Here is an 18,546-nt window from a genome sequence, read left to right as displayed (position 1 = left end):
TGGTCTGAGTGGGAGCATTTTTAAAAGGATAAATGGATTTACTTATTAGATTATTCACATAGAATATGTTATATCCACAATACCTGGGTTTTTCCAGATGCTAATCTTTAGGATATCTATAAATGAGAATAAATCATCTCAAATAGCTTTTCAATATTCTGGATTCTAGGTTTGAATACGGAAATCATACTTTATTGAATAAATAGTGTGAAATAGCAATAAATCTTTTATACATGAACAAAAGAAACTGGAAGAATGATCAATGAAAAATCCAACCAAAATATAAATATCAAAGAATCAACATCAATTGTCAAACATTTATTATCTATTTATTATAAGCCTAACTCAGAGTAAAATAAATTGGTAGTAATAAAATCTAAGAGTTAGTCATTTCACAGTTTTAGCATAGTAAAGAAAATAAAAAATTCTTTCTGATTTGAAGTCTTCTAAATTTATTTACTTATTTCAAGAAATCTAGAAGATTTTTTGCTACGTCTATGAATTTTATAATACTGAAGTCAGAGCCTTTAGCATATCTATTACCAGAATAGTGTACGTTGTACTCAATAGGTAGATCTTTTTTATTCTTACTATATTCAACTGTTCTTAGTTTTCAATGTCCATTAAGATATTTTATGACCATATAGTTTATCTCCCACTAACAAGTGAGAACACGTGGTATTTGTTTTCCATTCTAGAGATACTTCACTTAGGATAATGGTCTCCATTTCTATTCAAGTTGCTGGAAAACATATTTCATTCCTTTTTCTGGCTGAGTAGTATTCCACGATGACTATACCCCATTTTCTTTATACATGCATCACTTGATGGGCATTTAGATTAAAACGCATCTTTAACATTGAGAATTCCACTATAATAAATATTTAGGTTCTGGTGTCTTTTTTATAAGATGACTTCCTTTCCTTTGGGTAGATACCCAGTAGTGGGATTACTGAATCAAACTGTAGGTCTACGTCTAGTTCTTGAGAAATATCCATATTATTTCCCAGAGGTTATATTAGCTTACATTCCCAACAATATTATATAAGCTTTCCCTTCTCACTGAATCCATGTTAACACCTATTGTTTTTTGACTTTTTAATAATGGCCATATCGTCATGTATAAGGTGGTGTTTCATTGTGTTTTAATTTGCATTTCCCTGATAATTAGTGATGTTGAGCATACTTTCATGTTTCATGGTCATTTGTATCTTTTTTTGAAAAGGAAAATGTTCATGTCTTTTGCCCACCTTTTGATGGAGTTGTTTTCATTTTGCAATTTGTTTGAGCTCTTCAAAAATTCTTGATATTAGTCCTCTTCCAATGTACAGCTTGTCAATATTTTCTCCCATTCTGTAGGTTGCCTATTTACTGTTAATTATTTCCTTTACTGTGCAGAAACATTTTAGTTTAATTAAGTCTCATTTGTTTATTGTTTCTGTCTTTGCTTTTAAATATTAGTTATAAATTCTTTTTCAAATTTTTTTTCTTAATTATAAATTCTTCAAAGTTTTCTTTAAATGTCATAGTATACTCGACCTACATTAACTGTTCAAAAATGATAGCTATTTCTTATTATAGAAATATATTTATATATCTAATATAATTTTTCATTTTATCAATTTCATTTTCTTTAAAAAAATCAAATTAAGTGGCATGAGACTAAATTTTACTTGCATCTGAAAATAATTTGTAATTTCCTCTTTCCCCAGAAATATGCCCTATGTAATGTGGTAAAGAGAAGAACAAGTATTACTACTGCTGGCATATGGCAAAGCACGTAAATGAAGACACAGATCACTACTCCTGAAATGAAAAGTAATATGCAAGTGCGTTAAGTAAATTATAATCTACCAACCCATTAAACTAGCTCAGAAATAGAAATGTGTTTTCTCCATCTTGACTACTGGTCATTATCATTCTCTTTATTCTCATGAAATGTGTTTAAACTTTCAAATACTCATAACTATAGATGGGTTCAACCAGAGATAGGACATCTTTATACATTCTGTATCTAAGAGGAAATAAATATATGATACTAGATTTAATATAAAATTAGGTTGAAATATACCCTGGTATATTATGAAAAACTATTTACAACTCTAATAATAAAGTTAGAACTATTCAAGAGATGATCTGGTTAAGTTTATTACAAAATCTCCTACTTGGAATGCCACTGATTTCCAATATGACCTTGAGTAAGTCACTTAACCCTCCTGTCTAAGTTTCCACAGACATAAAATGACAATAATTGCAACTGCTATTCACCTGACATGCAGGGAACAGAGTCAATTATTGGATAACATTGAGATTGACCCTGTTGTGGACAGGGAGCTCATCGGTTGCACTCGATTTCCTTAATAACATCTCACTCACATGGTGAATTACAATCAGCAGACATTTACCTCTGACAAGATAAGGGTTGCAAGTTAGACAATAGTTTGCAAAATTAAAAGTTAAAGAGAATTCTGGTCCCTTTTCACAAGGGAAACAACAACATCAATGAAACCTTAAGTTAATGATGTCTGTACTAAAGGTTTTAAGTGCTTCTATGAATAATTTACTGTATGCCATCAATTTTAATTACTATGAAAATTTCAAAGTAAGATTTAAGAGAATACTTTGTTTTGGAATTCTGGGTAAAAATTCTTTATTGAATTATTTTTGGGCAAATTAAGCAAATAAACTGAGGTATACAGTTTAAGTCAGGTTAAGTACAAGATCTGACTTAAATCACCAGGTAGCTATCTATCTTAGGCTTCTCAAGTCTATAGCACAGAACTCTGACATAAATGTCAAAAGCTTTTTGAATGACTGGCATCTGAATGAGATTATATGGTGTGTATTTTGATCTTGGAATATATTACTAAAGACAAGGAAAATAGTTAATACATATATGCCAGACACTCTTCTAGGCACCACACATATATTTAACCTTCAGTCTTCATAGCAACCCTAAGAGGTATTATTGTCCCATATTTATAAATTGGGAAAGTGGGTTTCCCTGAAAGGTACTCTCTTTTATAACATTTCTCTACCACTTTCTACCTTGGAAGACAATTGTTCTCTAAAGTACAGTCTCATATCTTTTAGATTCTATGTTTCCTCTTCTGTAAACTATATCATAATGCTATTTACTACAGGTTATATGGAGAGCAAATGGTATAATAATTAGGTTCCCACTTTTTAAGTTATAAAGTGATATTAGCTGTCAACTGTTATACTAATAAATACAATTCTTAATCCAGTGATCCTTAGAATTACATTTCTTTATTTTTTAAATTTCCTTATTTTTTTCTGTTGTTATTATTGTTGTTATTGTTTCAGGATCATTGAGGGCACAAAGAATTAGGTTGCACTGTTTGCATTTGTTAGGTAAAGCTCTCTTATAATTGTACCCTACCCTGAAGAGGTGGGCCAGACATCATAGCCCCCTTTCCCTCCCTCCTCCCCTCTCCCCACTCCTTCTTCTCTCACCTCCCATTATATTGATTTGAGTTTTTCTCTTGCATGGGCATGCATTAGATCATTTACTGGCATAATATTAGAATTGACTACATTGGATTCTTGCTTTTCCATTCTTGTGGTAATTTACTAAGAAGAATGACTACCAACTCTATCTAGGTCAATACAAAAGAAGTAAAATCTCCATCTTTTTTAATGACTGAATAGTGTTCCATGGTATACATATAGCACAGTTTGTTAACCCATTCCTGGTTTTGTGGGCATTTATATTGCATCCACATTTTGGTGATTATAAATTGAGCTGCAATAGAGTTTTGTGCAAATATCCTTATAATAAAATGATTTTTTTGTTCTTGGGTAGATACCTAGAAATAGGATTTCAGGATAAAATGAGAGGTCTAATTTAAGTTTTTTGAGAATTCTCCATACTTCTTTCCTAAAAGGTTGTATTAGTTTGTAAAAATAGGTCTCTTGAACAGACTGATGTGACTAGTTTTCAGAAATAGATCTCTTGAAAAGACTGAGATTGCAGAAACAATAATAAAGGTCCAACAAAACAAAGCCTGGGACTAGATGGCTTCACATCAGAATTCTATCACACCTTCAAATGTGAGCTTGTACCTATACTGCAGAACCTATTCCAACATTCCAAAACATGGATAAGGAAGGAACCTTCCCCAACATGTTCTATGAAGCAAACATCACCTCGATTCCAAAGCTGGAAAAGGACTCAACTATAAAGAAGAACTACAGACCAATTTCACTCATGATAACTATGTGAAAGTACTAACAAAATCTTAGCTAATAGACTGCAGCTATTCGTTAAAAAAAATTATACATCATGGTCAAGTAGGCTTCTTCCAAGTGATCCCAAGCTGGTTTAACATATGCAAATCCATTAATGTAATATCCCATATCAATAGAAGCAAAAACAAAGACCATATCATCCTCTTAATAGATGCAGAAAAAGCATTTGACAAAAGTCAGCATCTTTTTCTAACAAAAACTCTTAAGAAAATAGGCACAGGTGGCAAATTTCTAAGCTGATTGAAACCAACTATGACAGAGCCACAGTTAACATCATACTGAATGGAATAAAACTAAAAGCTTTTCCACTTAGAACTGGAACCAGAAAGGATGTTCACTATTGCCTCTATTATTCAACATTATGCTGGAAGTTCTAGCCAATGCAAACAGGTAAGAGAAGGATATAAAGGGCATCCAAATGGGGGCAGAGGAGGTCAAATTCTTGCTCTTTGCTGATGTGATCTTATACAAGGACTCAACCACAAAACTCCTGGAAGTGATCAGGAAATACAGTAATGTATCATGGTATAAAATCATTGTCCATAAATCAGTAGCCTTTGTATATGCCAATAATAGCCAAGTTGAGGAGCTAATCAAGGACAAAATATTCTTCACAGTAGCTTCAAAGAAAATGAAATACTTAGGAATATACCTAACAAAAGAGATGAATAATCTTTATAGAGAACATATGACACCCTAAGAAAAGAAATAGCAGAATACATTAACAAATGGAAGAACAACCATGCTCTTGGCTAGAAAGAATCAACATTGTTAAAATGTCCATTCTACCCACAGCAATCTACAGATTCAATGCAATCACCATTAAAATACGAACATTGTACTTTGAAGAACTGGAAAAAATTCTACTTAATTTTGTATGAAACCAGAAAAACAAAACAAAACAAAATAATATAGCTGAGAGAATTCTAAAACACAGCTGGAGGCATCACCCTACCAAACTTCAGGTTGTAATATAAACCCACAGTAATCAAAACAGCATGGTATTGGCACAAAAATAGAGACATAGACATTTAAAACCCAATGGAAAACCACGAGTTTGCCATCTGATCTTTGATAAGCCAAACAAAAGCATACACTGGGGAAAAGAATCCCTATTCAACAAATGGTGCTGGGAGAACTGGATAACCACATGTAAAAGACTGAAACTCTACCCACACCTTTCACGACTTACAAAAATTGACTCAAGATGGACAAAAGATTTCAATGAAAAGACAAAAATCTTAAAAGATAGTGTGGGGAAAACTCTTGATTATGTTGGACTGGGGAAAGATTTTATGACAAAGACATCAGCTGCCATCGCATAATAGCTAAAAATTAACAAATGGGACTTAGCTAAACTTAAAAGCTTCTGTACAGGTAATGACACAGTAAAGCAAAAGGATAACCTTCAGAATGGGGAAAGGTATTTGCGGGGTATCAATCTGAAAAAGGGTTGACCACTAACATCTACAGAGAACTCAAATTAATCAACAACAACAACAACAAAAAGAGCAAACAATCCCATCTAACTCTGGGAAAGAGACAGGAGTAGAACCCAGACAACAGCTGACAAACATATGAAGAAATGCTCATCATCCCTCATCACCAGAGAAATGCAAATCAAAACCACCCTGAGATATCACCTAACCCTAGTGAGAACAGCTCACATCACAAAGGCTCAAAGCTGCAGATGCTGGTGTGAATGTGGAGAGAAGGGAACACTTGCACACTGTTGGTGGGTGGGTCTGCAGAATTACATTCCATATGTTACATTACATTTTTTTAACTAAAATCTACATTCTCTCATTAGCCTATTAGACATTTTTAAGGATAGATTTATCATTTTAATTCTAAAATGTGAAGGGCATCAGAATTTTTCTGTAAAAGGCAAAATAGTAAATAATGTATACTTAGCACTCTAACCAAACCACCCTGTAGCATTACTCAACTCTCATTATACAGGGGCAGTTACAAACAGCAGGTAAAATATTTCTACAGCCCTGTTTAATCAAATCTTACTAGGGACACTGAAATTTTATTTTCACAGAACCTTCCTGTGCTACATATATTATATTCTTATTTACAAATGATTAAATATCTTCTGAATTTTTTAATACCATTGAAAAATATAAAATCATCCTTAGCTCCTGCGCTGTACAAAAAAGCAGCAGCAGGCCAGACTTGACCTGTTTGCTATAGTTTGCTGACACCTGCTTTAAAGCTTTTCTATGACCAGGGTACACATTATTTCTTGTTTTTATTTTTTGAGGGAGGGTTGTTTGTTTTTTCCCTCTTAATCAGTCTTCATTATCCATAACTTGTCTATAGCATCTAAAATTACTAAGTGGTCCTTGAAACACTTCTTTCTCTTTTTTTCCTGTATGACCACTAAACTCTTATAGCCCTGGCTTCCCTTTCACCTATTCTTACTTAGAGTCCTCCAAGTCTCCTCATCTCCCAATGTGCATCTCCCCAAGAATCTTGGCTGATCCTCTTAACTTTCTTCATTATCTTCTTCCTTAGCACACACATCTAATTTATTTTTTCTTTCATTTTTACAGTGACAAATGAAATCACATGTACTTACTGTGCACGATAATGATGTTCTAAAGTATATATACATTGTGGAATAAACAACAGAATACTATTCAGCCATAAAAAGAAAGAAATCCTGTCATTTGTAACAACACAGATGGGCCTGTAAGACATTACGTTAAGTGAAATACCCAGGTACAGAAAGACAGATACTGCTTGATCTCACTTCTGTGAGGAATCTAAAACTATTGATGGCACGGAACTAGAAAGTGGAATGGCGGTTACTAGGGGCTGGGTGGGGCGAGCGTAAGGGATGTTAATCAGATGACATAGAATGTTGGGAGGAATATGTTCAAGATAGCCATTTACAACATGGTGACTCTAGTGAATAATAATCTATTGTATTCCTGAGAATGAATGTAAAGTGTTCTCACCACAGAAATAACGACTGTGTGAGGTAGCCAGATCTGTTGTTCCATAATGTGTATGCATGTACACCTCAGCAACTTCTGTGGCTTTAACCACGAGTGCTCTGAAAATAACACCGACTTTCTACTTTCCAGTAGGCTATTGAGTCCATCCACTGACACGTGAGGAACCCATGATCATCCAATGATGACAAGCAAACTTGGACTCAAGTGTGTTGAGTCCATCCACTGACATGTGAGGAACACAGGATCATCCAAAGATGACAAGCAAACTTGGCCAAAGCAGTCTACCTCTTGATATTCATGTTTCTTCATAACACTGTCTGCCTCTGAGCCTTGAAATTTCATTAAAAAAAAAAATCTTCTCGCTTTTTCTTTATCTCTCCTGATTCATTAGGGCAAAGTTTCCTCATTTTATCCTTCATTCATTTAGCATATCCATACTCTTCTATGTATTCTCATTACTGCTGTCCAAATTCTGGCCTCGATTTTCTCTTTTATTAACAATCCTTTTGTAATGTCACAGCTTAATTCAATCGTTCTGAATTTGACAGATTGTGCAATTCTTCTGCTACAAAAAGCCACCCATGTATCCTTACCAAATGAAGACTATCAGTTTCTCAAATGCCACCATCAGGTTTGTTTAATTCAAACAGAAAACTCATATATAAAATGGTCCAATTTAAAAATGTACAGCTGGAACTATTTAATATTTTCACACTAGATACAGTCCAGGTAGTTAGAACCCAAGTTAAGATAACCTTCTTCTAGTCTCTATTTCCTAAGAACATCACAATCTTGGTTTCTAAAATTATATATTGCCTATTTTTTTTAATTTCATACAAATAAAATCACATTACATGTACTCTTCTGTCTGCTTTTTATGTGCAGTGTTTATCCATTTAAAATACATCTGTACTGTTGTACTTATATTATGCTTATTTTCCCTGCTCTGTATAGATATTATTTACTGTGTAAAATGTACCATTTATTTATCTGTTTTTCTATAAATGATTTTTGGGGGGATTATTCCATTTTTGGCCATTATGAATAGTGAACATTCTTGGACCTTTCTTGACCCCAAGATATATATATATATAAGGGTGTATTTGTCTTGAGTAAATCTCTAGGAGTGAAATTACTATGCCATAGGCTTATCGATAATATTTTTTCCTATGAGCTTTTCAATTTTATTCTACCTTCCTTCCATGTGCTATACTCTCAAGCTAAAGTAATACATTTGCTTTTACAGGCAAATTTCTTGAGATACTGTCCATTAATTATTTTGCTCAACTTCTTTCCTCCCCCTATCTCTGCTAGTCCAAATTTAATCATATTTTAGAGCCAAACTCATATAGTATATACCCTTTTCATTATTCCACAGCTGTATTTAATACTTTTAAAAACTTTAAAAATATGCTATTCGTTCTTCTCTCCAGACATTCATAATGTTTTCTCTTATTGTCTACTGGCTTGCAAACACAAATATCTTATTAGAGAAAAGATCTTTGTATACAGAATCATCTTTCAGAATAATAGCAATATTACATATTTTTTGTCTTTTTTTGTATGCTTTTCACTTTGTATCCCTCCTCTAGAATATAACCTCCCTGAAAGCAAGAACGTTTTGCATGATTAATGTTTTTGGTAGCTAATAAAAATAGACAAGAGCTAAAGACAAATAGGCTTTTGGGGTTAAAATCTTAATGTACGGATCTTGCATTTTTCTTTGTCACCCACATTTAAACAAATGTCAAGCTTTTACTCAAGAGAATCTCAAACTCATTTCTATTATGTATTTCTCCAGTCTGCTTTTAAGTTTAGGTCTTCATTAGTCCTCTGAGACTATATTATCAACATAATTGATCTCTTTTTCATCTTTCTTTAATCTTTTTAAATTTCATTATACTTAGTGCTGCATGAATATTGATATGCTTATTTTATTTACTTAAAAAATTTAAGTATTTTCATTACCCTTAAAAACGTAAAAACATAAAATTAAAAAGTGGCATTACTGGAAAAATTCAGAAATTAATGTCTTTTAGACCTCCATTCAAATTCCAATTCTGCCAGATATTAAGTTAAGAGCAAGTAACAATCCTCCTAAATGCCAGTTTTATTACATGTGATTGTAACCAATGTATATAGTGGTTTTGTGAGGATTCCAGTTTCGTCTATAAGCCATAATACTACATTCCTGGAATATATTAGGGACTTAGCAAATGGTGCTTATAATTACTGCATATAAGTGCCTTCTCTTGGCCTCTAAGACTTTCTACAATATAGATAGAAAGATAGCAAAAATATTAACCTAACTTACCACAGCCTAAGCAAGAACCAAATGAAATGTTTTGGGCAAATGCATTTGTAAGCAATAAACCTTATAGAAATAAATGGCCATTATCCATGAAACTGAATGAAGTATAGAAATAGTATTTTATAAATAATTTGAAATTACTATTTTTTAAATTTTTTGTATATTTTTTTAATTTTTTGTACATTAATTCCTATCTGTCATATGGTTGATCAGCTAGAAATCAACATTCAAAATCAGATGTTTTATATACTTAAAAAATATCTGTATGGCATATGTACTGGAGAAATGTTTCATAAAGGACAATTTATGTTCCTACCTCCAGAGTATCTCAAATTTAATAGTGACATGTATATATTTTTAAAAATAAGCCTGGAGGCATTTGAGAAATGGATGTATTTTTAATACATCAAAAGTATATATAGTAGAACATCTTGATGGAATTTAGAAATTTGAAGTGTTGCTGGCAAAAATTCAACCCAATTAAAATTCTTAGAACAAATTTGTAAAATGATTTAGGCATTGATATCTTAAGCATATTAAATTATAATCTTAACATATTCCTGAGAAGTCTTTAAAACATTTTATATAATATTTTGTAAAATAACTTTTAGCTATCAGACTTTGCTCTAAAGAGGGCTAAACATTCTTCATTGTTATGTATAGGGTTCTAAGTCAGATTTATAGATATGTTTATTACCTTTTGAGCTCTAGGCTTCCTCATTTGTCAAAAAATAATACTCTTACCTGTGGGTTAGTCACAGGTCTGAATTTATCTCATTTTATGATAAAACTTCATCAGCTTCAAGGCCTGAGTCTAAACTGTTAACTATTAAATTATCAGACATATTGGACTATTTGGGTCCTAACAGTAATACCAATGGTAATTAATATTTGTTCACACTTCACACATGCCAGTCACGCTTCTAAGCACTTTAAAAAAATTATCCCATTTTAGTAATAATATTTTGAAATAGATTTTATTAATACCCACACATCATAATCATGAAAATTAGGTTCATAGATGAGTTTTTATTGGCACATCTTTCATAAATGAAGGTCCATTCCAATATTTCTTTCTTTTATATCAAAATACTTATATTTGTAAACCCAGTTTGTGTCCTAGTTCTAGGAAAAATTAAAGGCTATAAAGGGCAATTGAGAGACAAGTGAATTAATCTAAATATTAACTGGATATTAAGCAACCTTATTAATAGAGATGGTTAATTTTCATCAATGTGATGATTATGCTGTGATTATATATATAAAAGGTCAATTATTTTGATATATACCAATTAAAATATTTAAATAAAAAATGCTATAATGTTTCAAATTACTTTAAAGTGATTGATTAAAAAAAAAAATGGCCATGGAACTAAGTTAAAACTGTTATATTTAGGCTATGAGAATACAGATGTACATTGTACTACTAGTATTTAAACTTTTTCTGGACATTTAAATGTTTCACAATAAAATATAGGAAAAATAAGTAATACTTCTATTATTTTGTTAAGGTATAAGTTATTTTTATGCCATATGAAGTATTCTGTTATCCCAAACATGATTCCATCTGTAACATTTGTGACAGATGATGTTCCTCCCTGCCTTTGGACTTTCCTAAAGATCTAATCTGGATTCTCTGGGACTGAGAAATACAGTAGCCTATTCACATTTGCCAGTAAAAACTAAGGCATAATGAATGGGATTCATAACTTCCAAAAGTAATCCTCATATAGATAAATTTTATCCAGCACCTTGACATGTATCATATTGATTGAAATTTACACACATGTGGCTGTAACATAAAGCTTTCTCTGAAAAGAAAAATTACTTCAGGCCCAATGCAGTGGCTCATATCTGTAATCCTAATACTCTGGGAAGCTGAAGCCAGAGAAGTACTTGAGTTCAGGAGTTCAAGACCAACCTGACCAAGAATAAGACCCATCTCTACTAAAAATAGAAAAACTAGGTGGTCTTGATGGTGGGTGCATGTAGTCTCAGTTACTCAGGAGGCTGAGGCAAGAGGATTGGTTGAGTCCAAGAGTTTGAGGTTGCTGTGAGCTATGATGCCCTGGTACTCTACCCAGGGTTACATGAGTGAACCTCTGTTTAAAAGAAAAAGGTACATTAAAAGTGGTAATTTACACAGACCTCCTAAAAGGTGGTCCTCATATAAGGAATCATCAAAAAAAAAAAAAAAAAAAAAACCTGAGATGAGTCTATCCTTTTTGACAGATGTGATCATAGCAATGGCCACATATTTCTTAAAATATATGTTTTAAACATAAAGTAAAATTCAAGTCTTCTGGTCCTCTTCTCATTAAAACAAGTGGGTTATTATTAGGTATGTGATAAATAGATTAAATATTATAAAATATATAATTTCTCACTTTTCCAAAATAGACTATCATAAAGGGAAGAATATATTTTAATAAGCTTACATGAATATTCTGACATTTGAAATATAATATCTTATATAAATATATATATGTGTGTGTGTGCTCTATATATACCTTTACAAGCATGATTACCTCTCTTATGAGTATCAACACTATTGAGTTTGTGTTCCAGGCAACCTGAGGATCAGCCCCAGCACCCAGGTTATAAAGTTCTACTGGAGCTGTCAGCCACTGTCTCACTTGATCCCATACTTTTGTCTTTCAACAACTAGCATACACTGCCTTCTGAGGGGATCCATCACCTATTTGGACAGAGTTGGTTATTGGACAATTCTTTATCTCTTCCCTCTGTTATTTCTATATAGTAGCCTGAAATGGAAGGATTGTATATAATCTGTTGCACAAAACAACCATAAGTTACATGAAAATAATCAGCACATACTGGAAACAGTAATCTTCCCATTTATCACTTATTCCTTCATGTATTCCTTTTCTGTATAACTATTAAATTCCAGACACTTCTTTAAAAACGTGCTATCCAGATGATCAACATCCAGGTTTTATCGGTGGCACCATGATGCATCATTGTTCCTTTTGTAAAATGACTTCCAGACATAAGTTCAGTACTCTCTAAATGAATTCGGACCGGTCAAGAAAACAATAATGGTTTTTGTTCAGCATACTATGCTTACACTCTCAAAAGCCAAAATGGTATTAGAAATTGTATAATATTCATACACATTATTTTCTTCATACTTAACACTTAACTGAAATGCCCATTATAAAAATAAACTATAGAGAAGCCATATCAAAATTCTCCCACATACTTAACTTTTTAAAATATAAATGTTGCAAGAGTTTAGATGGAATTCAACTAGATCATGTGTTATTTAGATCATCATTCCAGGACATTGACATACTTTTGTCTTTTGATGCTGCCAAAACTGAAAATATAGAAATCCTCAAATAATCTAATAAATAAATACTACAAAGGCTGTTAGAAACTCAAACAACCAGCTCTCAAAGCTCATTCATTTTATTTACAAGAATGCCTTGAGGATATGACTCAGAGCCTAGTCCCAGAATATACACACAATTTAAGTAAGTTTGTTTACCTGAAATCCATGGCTCAGTTTATAGTAAATTGGAATAGACCAGAGGTGTATTAGTCTGATCCACAAGGACAGAAAAGAAAATCTACCAAAAGGAGACAAAGTGCTCAGATAATGGGGAATTTCTGGTTTATACATAAGCTTTCCTACTTATATCAGGACACCACAATTATAGCATAGGATCATTATGTTTGGTCATAATACTGGCAGTGAGTCATCTGCAACATCATCGCTCAACACTTGTTGATGACCACTGCAAAGTTGAGTTTATATGGCACCTTTTTTGGTCTCATGGAGTTTAAAAATATTCCTGTGCAGAAAAGATCAAGTTACCTTTATAACACTTTGGTTGGTGAGGTAAAGATGCATGGAATACAATCTAAAAATCAATGACAGTGGATTATTTTTGAATTTGAATCTTACATGAACAGTGTACCCCTAAAATAAGCATAATTTAAGAAATAATTATATACCTATTTTCTATTCATAGTTTCTTCATAATTATAATTTTGAATTAAATATAATTTATGAGATGTATAGATATATTTCATGCATAGCTGAATATAAATATAACCCATTTCTTTTTCAGTAGTTTATGGGAATCTGAACAGTTCATTCTATCTTATTAACCACAGTTTTCTTGGTAAAATAAAAGTTTGAGGAATGAGATTTAGAATTCTAAATATTCATGGCATTTGCTTGTCTATAAATTATGCTTATTTGTGTCAATAGTGCATGATTTAATATAGTACCATGATCACTGACTTATATAAATATGATTACCGCAGCTCATCTTATTTAAAATCAGTAGTCACATGTACATACCAAAAAAGATATAAAATCTATTCTTATTTATTATCGATTGAAGATAGATAGGTAATGCCAAAGTTAAATGAAAAGTTATATTTTTATAATATATAATCTTTTCACCATGTCCTAGGTTTCTAAAAAGGAAAATATTTTTATATCAATTTGAAAATTCCACAAATATTATATCTTTGCAACTACATTACTGAACAATTTTCTGTTCATTTGTGATCTGAGACAGTCAACTGAAGTTTCCATATTTTGAAATTTAAATTAAACCCAGTCAAGCTTCAGTCATACATACTTTGAGAATTTCAGATTCACCCAAGAACTTTATCAATTTCTGAGGGCATCTGTCCTCATAGACTACCTTTTTTTTCTCTGCATTTCTGTCCATTTGGATCTATTGCTTTCATCTAAAACTAATATTCTCTGACTGTGCCCTTGTCCCTCCACTGAAATGACTCGACACTTTAAAATTCTTAAAAATCATCCATATATGTCATTTGTGTACATGAGAAGGTTTGTGAAAATGTTTAGGGTTAACACGGGCAGTTTACAAAGCAGAAACAGAAATAAGGTAAAATTGCAATATCTGTGGGTTTTACTTAAGGATATAGAGACTGGAAAAAATAACTGTAGCTCCAAAAAAAGTCTGAAAAATCTGGAAAAAAATAACTGTAGCCACAAAAAAAAAAAAATCTGAAAAATGTACAAGATCATGACCTTCTTTCTTAAAACAAATTGTTAAAATCTCATTGGACGAGTCAAGCAGACATAAAATTTCACTCAATACCATTACAATAGGAAATGAACTCAACTCTGCTGAGACAAAAGATAAGGAGAGTTGTTAAGCCCTGGGGTGAGCTAGTAGAAAAATACTGAAGGTCTTCAGTGGAGAGACTGATCGATGTGATTAAACTTCCTGTGTTTGCTTATTGATACTTAGATTTCTACCCTCCCCAAAAGATTTGGAAATAGAGGTTTTATCTTTCTTGACAATTACATTTCAAAGACATGGCTCTAAGGTCCTTAGGAAAGATATTCCTTTGTGCTAAAACTGGCAATTGGTTGGGACAAGATGTACATCTTGAAGGGATGGAGAAAGAATTTATAATTGTAAGTTTTCCAAAGTAAACTCTCCAAGAAAAGGGAAGTCAGGAATCTATACTCAGAATTTTGTCCACAGTTTCATCAAGCTGAGAGGAAATTTAAGGCTTTCTTGGCCAGAAGTCATAAGGTGATAAGCTAAACTGATGTTTAAGGAGATACAGGCTCCTTAAAGAAATAGGACATAAGTGCTTGCCTTAGATAGAAACCACTGGATATTGGAAGAAGCTAGAAGGGTTAGAGAACTAGTTGAGCTTATATCATCTTATGGTGGCAGTAAGTAAGTAAACAGTCCAAAAAGGACTCTTTAAAAGGAAACAAGAGCCAACCAGAATAGCCTTCTAATATCAAAGGTGTGGGACAATTCAGTCAATAAAGTAAGGTTAAAACCAATAGATGTCAATAACTACCCATGAATCTGTAATGATAGAAATGACTAATTAAATGAATAAGTAATGTGGGAAAATGGAAAGCTCTTCCTTATAACTTCAGTTAATGAATGTAAAAGAAATAAGAGAAACAGGTGATTGTGGGTGGGGCGAATAATACAGTAATCATTCTTCTGGCAAGATTCACTGATGGATAGTTCAATTAGTACGTAAGCAGATGAGAAGAAATGAAATTTGAATTGTCTTGAAGCATTCCCCAAAGATATATATTAATTGCAAAGAAAAAACAGGAGCTATTCAGTGGATAAGGCCAGCACCCAACAACTCAACCAAGTAGACAAGGCCAACATCACGAGAAATAAGACCTAGCAATATCTCCATCCGCCTGAACTGAGAAGGACATATCCGTTCTGTGATGTTTCCTCCGGAGGTAAATAATGTATACAACATTCACTCATAAAGAAAACATTACACAAATCCAAAGTGAGGGACATTCTAAAAAATACCTGATTTGTACTTTTCAAAAGAATTATGAACATGAAAGACAAGGGAAGACTGAGGTAATGTCATAGACTAGAGGGGATCAGAAGATGTACAATTAAATAAAATATCAGATCTACGGGCTCAGGGCTGGTACTCAGGGGTTAGGGCACCCACTGGGGCTGGTGGTTTAAACCCCTGGGCTTGCTAAGCTACAATGACAATTGCAACAACAACAACAACAACAACAAAATAGCTGGGTGTTGTGGCAGGCACCTATAGTCTCAGCTACTTGGGAGGCTGAGGCAAGAGAATCATCGCTTAAGCCCAAGACTTTGAGGTTGCTGTGAGCTGTGATGCCCCAGCACTCTACCAAGGGTGACAATAAGACTCTGTCTCAAAAAGAAAAAAAAAAATCCGATGTAGGATTGACTCCTAGAACAGAAAAAGAACTTGAGTAAAAATAATGGAGGAAATCTGAATAAAGTCTATAGTTTTGTTAGTACACTAATGCCAATGTTCATTTCTTGGTCTTGGCAAATGATCCTTGGTTACGTAAGGTGTTAACATTAGCAGAAACCAAGTGAAAGATATATGGGATCACTCTATACTGTTTTTTCAATTGTTTCTGTAATTCAAAATGTATCAAAAATAAAATTTTAAATAATATCCAAATACACATCATAATACCCAAATGTATGTCAGCAAATACAGAAATACATGTCTTGGTAGACCCCTTGTTACATCTTCAGACCCCCATCTCTTTAGTTGTCCCCCTCTCCATCTGTTCCTCTTCTCTCCTGTGTGTTCTCCTATAGCAAAATACTATATGTGTATAAGCAAACTTTTAAAATAGCATCTTTATTTATTCACCCATCAAGTCCCATCTTCTCCCACTGAGCAGCTTATTTTCCTGAAAAAGAGAAAATGTTTCTTCCTTAAAGGAAAGTTAAAAGTATTTTTTTTTTCCTCCTTGCTAGAAATCTTTTTAGTGAAGACTGAAAACAATTAATGGCATAAAGAAACTAGAAATCAGTACTCTAAGATCACTGAGGCACTAAAACAAATCTAAACATTAGCTTATAAACTGAGAAGCCATGAAAGTTCAACTATTTTTGACAACATTGTTTCTTAAATAAAACTTTGTCCCATCTTAACACTGGAACACCATTATTAAATGACAAGCAATTTGTGGTTTAGGATGTTTAAATGGGTTCTGATACCACCATAAAATAAAATGTAGTCCAGATGGTTTTTGTTAAGAGGAACTCTTTTGTTAAGGGGTAAAGCAGCTGGCCCTCTTCTATATTCACTCCCCCTTGAGTGTTTCCTTCTAAATATCTTTTACCTTCATTTTACATTTTTTGAGAAGGTGGGGTCTTGCTCTGTTGCCCAGGCTGGTCTTACACTCCTGTCCTTAAATAATCCTCTGGCTTCCTGCTCCTCAGATGCTGGAATTACAGGCCTGAGTTGCTGATCCTGGCTTTCCTAATTATCACTGCTATCAGTCACCTCCTGGGTTTCTCTCGAGGGTTACAAGGCCTCTACATACTTCCTACCTAACATCTTGTCTAAGTGAAAAATAAAATTTCTGTTAACTACGATCACCAGCTAGCATCAGACTGGGATGTATGTACAATATAGTGGACAAAATGTTAGAGGTTTTAAAAGGAAAAGAGATGCAAAATAAATCACCTTGGTAAAGAGGCATCTAAGGTCTAGTTCATCATTTTATGCTAGTAATCGTTCACTCTCTATACAATGGACATCATCTTAACATACTGATCGCCCAGGCACATACCTAAAAATCCCTGTGTCCAAAATATAACTATAGGTAATCACAGAGATAAGCATTTTTCTATTATACCACTCATTTCTCCTAATGATTGACACTAGCAACAGTAGTAAGTCTTCAGAAGAGACCAGAGTTTTAAAATGTGGAGTTTACAGACTATAAAAGTATTTCCCATCACAGTGCTACATAAAAGTCCATAAAGCACTGCACAATACCACCAAAGCTAAAACTAATAGTATCGTAATGGGAAATGGGGCTTCCATTAGGGACAATGATCTTCGTTTTGGATGTTTAAGCAGTCTTCAAACCCTTGTAATTTTCTCCACATCCATGCCAACATCTATAGTTTTGGGATTTTATTATGTGGGCTACTCTCACTGGAGTTAGATGACATCTCAAAGTGGTTTTGATTTGCATTTCTCTTATGATTAAGGATGATGAGCATTTTTTCATGTGTCTGTAGGCCATGCACCTATCTTCTGCAGAGAAGCTTCTGTTCAAGTCCCTTGTCCACAATGAAATGGGGTTACTTGTTCTTTTTTATTAAAAAGTTTGAGTTCTCTGTGGTTCTCTGTGGTTATCAAACCTTTGTCAGAAACATAACCTGCAAATATCTCTCCCATTCTGAAGGCTGTTTGCTTGCTTTACTTATTTGACTATGCAGAGCTTTTTAGTTTGATCAGATCCTAGTAATCTATTTTTGATGTTGCTTCAATTGTCCAGGGGGTCCTCCTCTTAATGTATACTGCCAGGCCAATTTCTTCAAATATTTCTCCTCCTACTTTCTCCAAGAATCTTTATAGTTTCATGTCTTAAGTTTAAATCTTTTATCCAGTGGGAATCAATTTTTGTTAATTTTGCAAAAGTTGTGGGTCCCGTTTCAGTCTTATACAAGTTGCCAGCCA

The 18,546-nt window shown here is 33.2% G+C and overlaps 1 protein-coding gene across 2 annotated transcripts in view; it reads right to left on the bottom strand.

Annotated features, from left to right (window-relative positions):
- CTNNA3 (catenin alpha 3) overlaps positions 1-18,546 on the bottom strand; it is a 1,564,769-nt gene that overhangs the window by 127,502 nt on the left and 1,418,721 nt on the right. The gene's annotated exons all lie outside the window — the stretch shown is intronic.

This window comes from Otolemur garnettii, unplaced genomic scaffold (genome assembly GCF_000181295.1).
Source record: "Otolemur garnettii isolate 467f Iridium unplaced genomic scaffold, OtoGar3 scaffold00008, whole genome shotgun sequence".
NCBI lineage: Eukaryota > Metazoa > Chordata > Mammalia > Primates > Galagidae > Otolemur > Otolemur garnettii.
Note: the sequence above shows the minus strand (reverse complement) of the source record. Positions and strands in the feature narration are given on the sequence as shown.